This window comes from Apium graveolens, chromosome 10 (genome assembly GCF_009905375.1).
Source record: "Apium graveolens cultivar Ventura chromosome 10, ASM990537v1, whole genome shotgun sequence".
Classification (NCBI taxonomy): Eukaryota; Viridiplantae; Streptophyta; class Magnoliopsida; order Apiales; family Apiaceae; genus Apium; species Apium graveolens.
The window spans coordinates 231,608,386-231,614,385 of record NC_133656.1 but is presented as its reverse complement, the minus strand read 5'-3'; positions in this window follow the sequence as shown (position 1 = coordinate 231,614,385).

Genomic DNA, 6,000 nt, shown 5'->3' with positions numbered 1-6,000 from the left:
TAACTTGTAATGTCCACAGACCTTTCAGTCTTATTTAATTCAAGTTTGGTGGCAGTGGCCATGGGAGTTTTTGCAGATGAACATTCCATTAAGTCAAACTTCTTTAAAAGATCATGAATATATTTAGTTTGACTAATGAAAATTCCATTACTAACTTGTTTAATTTGTAAACCAAGAAAATAGGTTAGTTCTCCCATTAGGCTCATTTCATAATTACTTTGCATTAGCTTAGCAAACTTCTTACAAAGATTATTATCTTTAGAACCAAATATTATGTCATCTACATAAATTTGAACAAGTATACTAGAGCCATTAACATTTCTAAAGAAGAGAGTTTTATCAACAGTACCTCTAGTGAAGTGATTCTCCAAAAGAAATTTTGATAATGTTTCATACCAGGCTCTAGGTGCTTGCTTCAGTCCATAGAGTGCTTTCAACAGATAATACACATAGTCTGGAAAATTTGGATCTTCAAATCCTGGAGGTTGACTTACATAGACTTCTTCCTCTAATTTCCCATTTAGAAATGCACTCTTGACATCCATTTGATAGACTTTGAAATTGGCATGGGCTGCATAGGCTAGAAAGATTCTGATAGCTTCAAGTCTTGCAACAGGAGCATATGTCTCATCAAAATCTATTCCCTCTTGCTGAGAATAGCCTTTAGCAACCAATCTGGCTTTATTCCTTATGATAATGCCATTTTCATCCATCTTATTTCTGAATACCCATTTTGTATCAATAGGACTCTTGTTCTTTGGTTTGGGTACCAGCTTCCAAACTTGGTTTCTCTCAAATTGGTTTAGCTCTTCCTGCATAGCTAATATCCAATCTGGATCCAATAAGGCTTCTTCCACTTTCTTAGGTTCCTCCTGAGATAGAAAACTACTATACAGACATTCATCTTGAGTAGCTCTTCTTGTTTGCACTTTAGATGATGCATCACCAATGATCAGTTCAAAGGGATGATTCTTGGTCCATTTCCTTTGAGGTGGAAGATGAGCTCTAGATGAGGTGATCTCAGTATTGTCATGATGTGAGATGGAGTTTTGATTAGTTGAAACTCCCCCTGACTTGTTGGTCCTTTGCAGGGAACTTGGAGTTCCATCAATTAATGATGTAAATTGATTATCAGTTGATGAGCTATGATCAACGGATGTTTCATTAAGTACTTCAACGGATGATGCACAATGTCTTTCAACGGATGCTGAATTTTGTGCATTATCCAGGAGCAAATTTTGTATTCCTTTTGAAGTGTCGTCTCCATCAATCTCTTCTTCACTATCATCACAATATATTTCAATATTGTCAAATTTGAGTCTCTCATAATGTTCCTCATCTGTTAGTCCATCAATCTTTTTATCATCAAACACAACATGCACAGATTCCATAACAATGTTGGTTCTTAGATTGTAGACCCTATAAGATTTTCCAGCTGAATAACCAACAAATATTCCTTCATCAGCCTTTGCATCAAACTTCCCTTTATGGTCAGATTGATTCCTTAGTATAAAACATTTACATCCAAAGACATGAAGAAAGTTTAGAGTTGGTTTTCTTTTCTTGAACAACTGATAAGGAGTCATGCCTTTAGCTTGATTGATCAGAGAAATATTTTGAGTGAAACAGGCACAATTAACAGCTTCAGCCCAAAAATATGTTGGTAACTTTGATTCTTCAAGCATTGTTCTGGCAGCCTCAATTAAAGATCTGTTCTTTCTTTCAACTACCCCATTTTGCTGAGGTGTTCTTGGAGCTGAGAACTCATGCATGATTCCATTTTCTTCACAGAACAGCCTTAATGTCAAATTCTTGAATTCAGTTCCATTGTCACTCCTGATGTTTCTTACTTTTAAGTCAGGATGATTATTGACTTGCCTGATGTGATTGATAATGATTTCACTTGCTTCATCCTTTGATCCAAGAAAACAGACCCATGTGAACTTTGAGAAATCATCTACAATCACTAAACAATATCTTTTTCTTGCTATTGACAATACATTGACTGGTCCAAACAAATCCATATGTAACAGCTGTAATGGTTCATCAATTGTTGTTTCAAGCTTCTTCTGAAATGATGCTTTCCTTTGTTTGCCTTTCTGACAAGCATCACACAGACCATCCCTTGAGAATTCAACAAGAGGAATTCCTCTTACTAAGTCCTTTTTGACTAGATCATTCATTGTCTTGAAATTCAAATGGGATAGCTTCTTGTGCCATAGCCAACTCTCAACTGAACTTGCTTTGCTGAAAAGACAAGTAATAGATTCTGCATCTGTAGAGTTGAAGTCAGCTAAGTACACATTTCCTTTTCTAACTCCAGTTAGAACCACTTTGTTGTCTTTCTTACTAGTGACAACACAGGCTTCAGAATTGAAGGAAACTGTATTCCCTCTATCACATAGTTGACTGATACTCAGTAAGTTGTGCTTGAGACCATCAACTAATGCAACTTCTTCAATGATGACATTCCTTGTTGAAATCAAGCCATATCCCATAGTAAACCCTTTGCTGTCATCTCCAAAGGTTATGCTGGGGCCAGCTCTCTCTTTAAACTCTGTGAGCAGGGAGAAATCTCCAGTCATGTGTCTTGAACAGCCACTGTCCAAGTACCATAGATTTCTTCTATTTTCCTGCACACCACAAAATCAATCAATTTGATTTTGGTACCCAAGTTTCCTTGGGTCCATTCTTGTTAGCCTTTCTCCTAGACTTCATTCCTCCTGCATCTTTAGACTTAGGTGAGTTTGAGTCAACCTTGGTCTTAGATGTGGTTGGTTGAGGTGTAGGGTTAGTCACAACATTATCCAGCACATTTATAGTATTATTAGGCATGGATTGTGCATACATGTTATTCCACATTGGCATATTGTATGGCAATTGAGGCATACTGAATGCAGCAAGATAAGAATTGTTAAAATATGGCATGTTTGCAAAATGTGCATAAGGATTTTGTTGAGACATAACAGGCAGAGCATGTAGAGGTGATACAGACATGTTAGGCATGGAAGAGGGTACAGTTATGGGAGATTTCTTAATAGATTTACAGTTAGCAGATAGATGATTAACACTACTACAATGCACACAGCTTTTTCTAGGAGCATACTTGTCAGGTGTGTAATTGTTATGTTTGTTAACTCCTACCTTCCCATTTCTGTTGGATTTCCTTTTGGATTCCTTTTTATCCTCAACCATCTTGAGCCTATTGTTTAACTGTTCTAAGGTCATGTGCCCTACATTCACCTTTCTGACATCTTTGGATGTGCTTGCTCCTTCTTTGACAAAGTTCTTTGAAGTTGAACCAAACTTTTTGTTGAGTTTCTTTAGATTTTCTCTTTTAGAAACATCTGCCTGTTTTAATTGAGGAACCTTCAACGGATGTTCCTTTTCTTCCTTCAACGGATAACTTTCATCATCCGTTGATTCCACATCCGTTGACAGTCCATCAATTAATTCCAGTTTCTTTTTATTTTTATCCCAGGCAGTTTCACAGAATGATTCAATTCCTTGGACTTTGGCAATTTGAGCACTTACATCCCTAGATGTTTTCCAGGCTTTAATCACCTCTTGCTCTTTCTCTAATTGATTGGAAAGTATTTCTACTTTCTTAATAGATTCAGCTAGTTCATTTTCAACAGATACACAATGCAGCTTAGTCTTTTCTAGGTCAATTAACTTATCTTCTAACACAGCATTTCTATTACTTAAAAACAGATTGTTCTCTTTAATCCTACTATTTTCTTTAGCAAGAGATTTAAGAGATACACGCAAATGATACAGTTCAGTAGACATGTCATTAAAAGCATCATTGCACTCTTCTTTAGTAAGCTGTGTTATATCAGTAGTAATTACCTGGTTGCTTGATGAACTAACTTCATTCTCCTCAGAATCAGCCATGAGAGCCAAGTTAACATATTCCATGTCTTCATCCTCTTCTTCTCCATCAGCTGCCCAGTCTCTTTCTTGAGTAATGAAAGCCCTTTCCTTCTGTTTGAGCAGATCAAAATATTTCTTTTTGTAATCTACTTGTTCAAATTTCTTCTTTTCAGAGGTTGGCTTTCTGCACTCACTTGCAAAGTGTCCACTCATACCACAATTAAAACACTTGAACTTGGATTTGTCCACCATGTTCTTATGGGGTTTAGTGGCTCTAGTGTTTTTCCTGAACTTCATCTTTGCAAATCTCCTGGACAGAAATGCAAGATGCTCATCAATTCCATCAGAGTCATCTTGACTGGAGTTGTCTTCATTTTCAGCAACTTGCCCTTTACCCTTGTCTGATTCTGGATTTCTCACACCATCTTTGGAGCTTGATGTAGATCTCACAGTTTCTTTTCTGCATTCTTTCTCATTTTCAGCTACCAATGCAACTGAACCTCCTTTCTTTCTCCCCCTCTCCAATACCTCATCCTGTTCCAACTCTAGTTCATAAGTCTTCAAGATTCCATATAATCTTTCAAGAGTAAAGTCCTTATAATCTTGAGAGTTTCTTAAGGAAACAGTCATGGGTTTCCATTCCTTTGGTAAGGATCTCAAAAATTTAAGATTTGAATCCTTCACCTGGTACACTCTACCATACAGCTTCAGTCCATTCAACAGTTTTTGGAATCTATTGAATGTGTCATTTAAAGATTCATTTTCTTCAAAATGAAAGTGCTCATACTGTTGAATGAGAAGCTGCATTTTGTTCTCTCTTACTTGTTCTGTACCTTCACACAGCAGCTGAACTGTGTCCCAAACCTCTTTGGCAGTTGAACAATTTATCACATTATCAAACATATCCTTGTCAAGACCATTAAACAAAATGTTCATAGCCTTCTTATCCTTGTGGACTTCTTCTGTGTCTTCCATTGTCCATTCTGCTCTGGGTTTTGGAATGGATTGACCAACAGCAATTGTGGCCGTAGCAACTGTGGCTACTTTGTGGGGAATGTGAGGACCATTCTCAATGCAGTTTACATAACCTTCATCTTGGGAGAGTAGATGAAGGTGCATTTTCACCTTCCAGTGGTGATAACTGTCTTTGTCAAGAACTGGGATCTTTACTCCAATATCCTTCTTACTCATCTTTGTTAGATTCCAAGATCTTTAAACTCTTTGTGTGTCAAGAGCCTGCTCTGATACCAATTGTTATTCCTAGAAGACTAACAATGAGATTTACAGAAGGGGGGTTGAATGTAAATCTCAAAACTTTTTCAAGTTTTGAGCAGTTTATAAAGTTGTGTGTTCAAGAAGAACAAGTGTGTGAATTGCTTTAAGCTAATACAGACAGATATATATTCAAGCACAAATGTAAAGAACACAACAGACCTTAAAAACTTTTCTGGTGGATTTGTTGTTCCACCAGAGATGGTATATTAGAAAATCTGTGTTCAACAATGTTGATCACAGCTGCATCCTAGTACAAACTAGATGAATTTTCTCTCAAGATATTTCTTAACAGCTCTGGAAAAATCTCTCTAATTACTAGCTTCTTCTTGGTTCATATATATTACCAAGTGTACAAGTGAAAAACAATATAAAATTACAATAGTAAAATAAGTTCTTCACTTGCTTCTTTTCCTGTTCACTCAAGTACTTTGTTGACTATTGCAACTTTGTACAAAAGAAGAACGGCTGCTTTTTCTGTTGATCCTGAAATTCGGCTACCACATCTCAGTTTTCTCTGTCAACCCACGTGCCTCTGCTTGTAGGTACAACTACCACTTATCAACGGCTGATTAGCAGAACATCCGTTGAAGCTTTCATCCGTTGATGACTTCATCCGTTGAAGGATGTTATCCGTTGAAGCTTTCATCCGTTGATGCTCTCATCCGTTGAAGGATGTTATCCGTTGAAGCTTTAGAGACATCCGTTGAAGCTTAGCTTCTCATCCGTTGAAGGTCTTTTAAGTCATCCGTTGATACCACTTCATTTATACAAAATTACAAGGCATGAAATATTTACAATTGGCCTTCCTATCTGCATATCATCTAGTAGTCAACATGACTCATAGTTTCT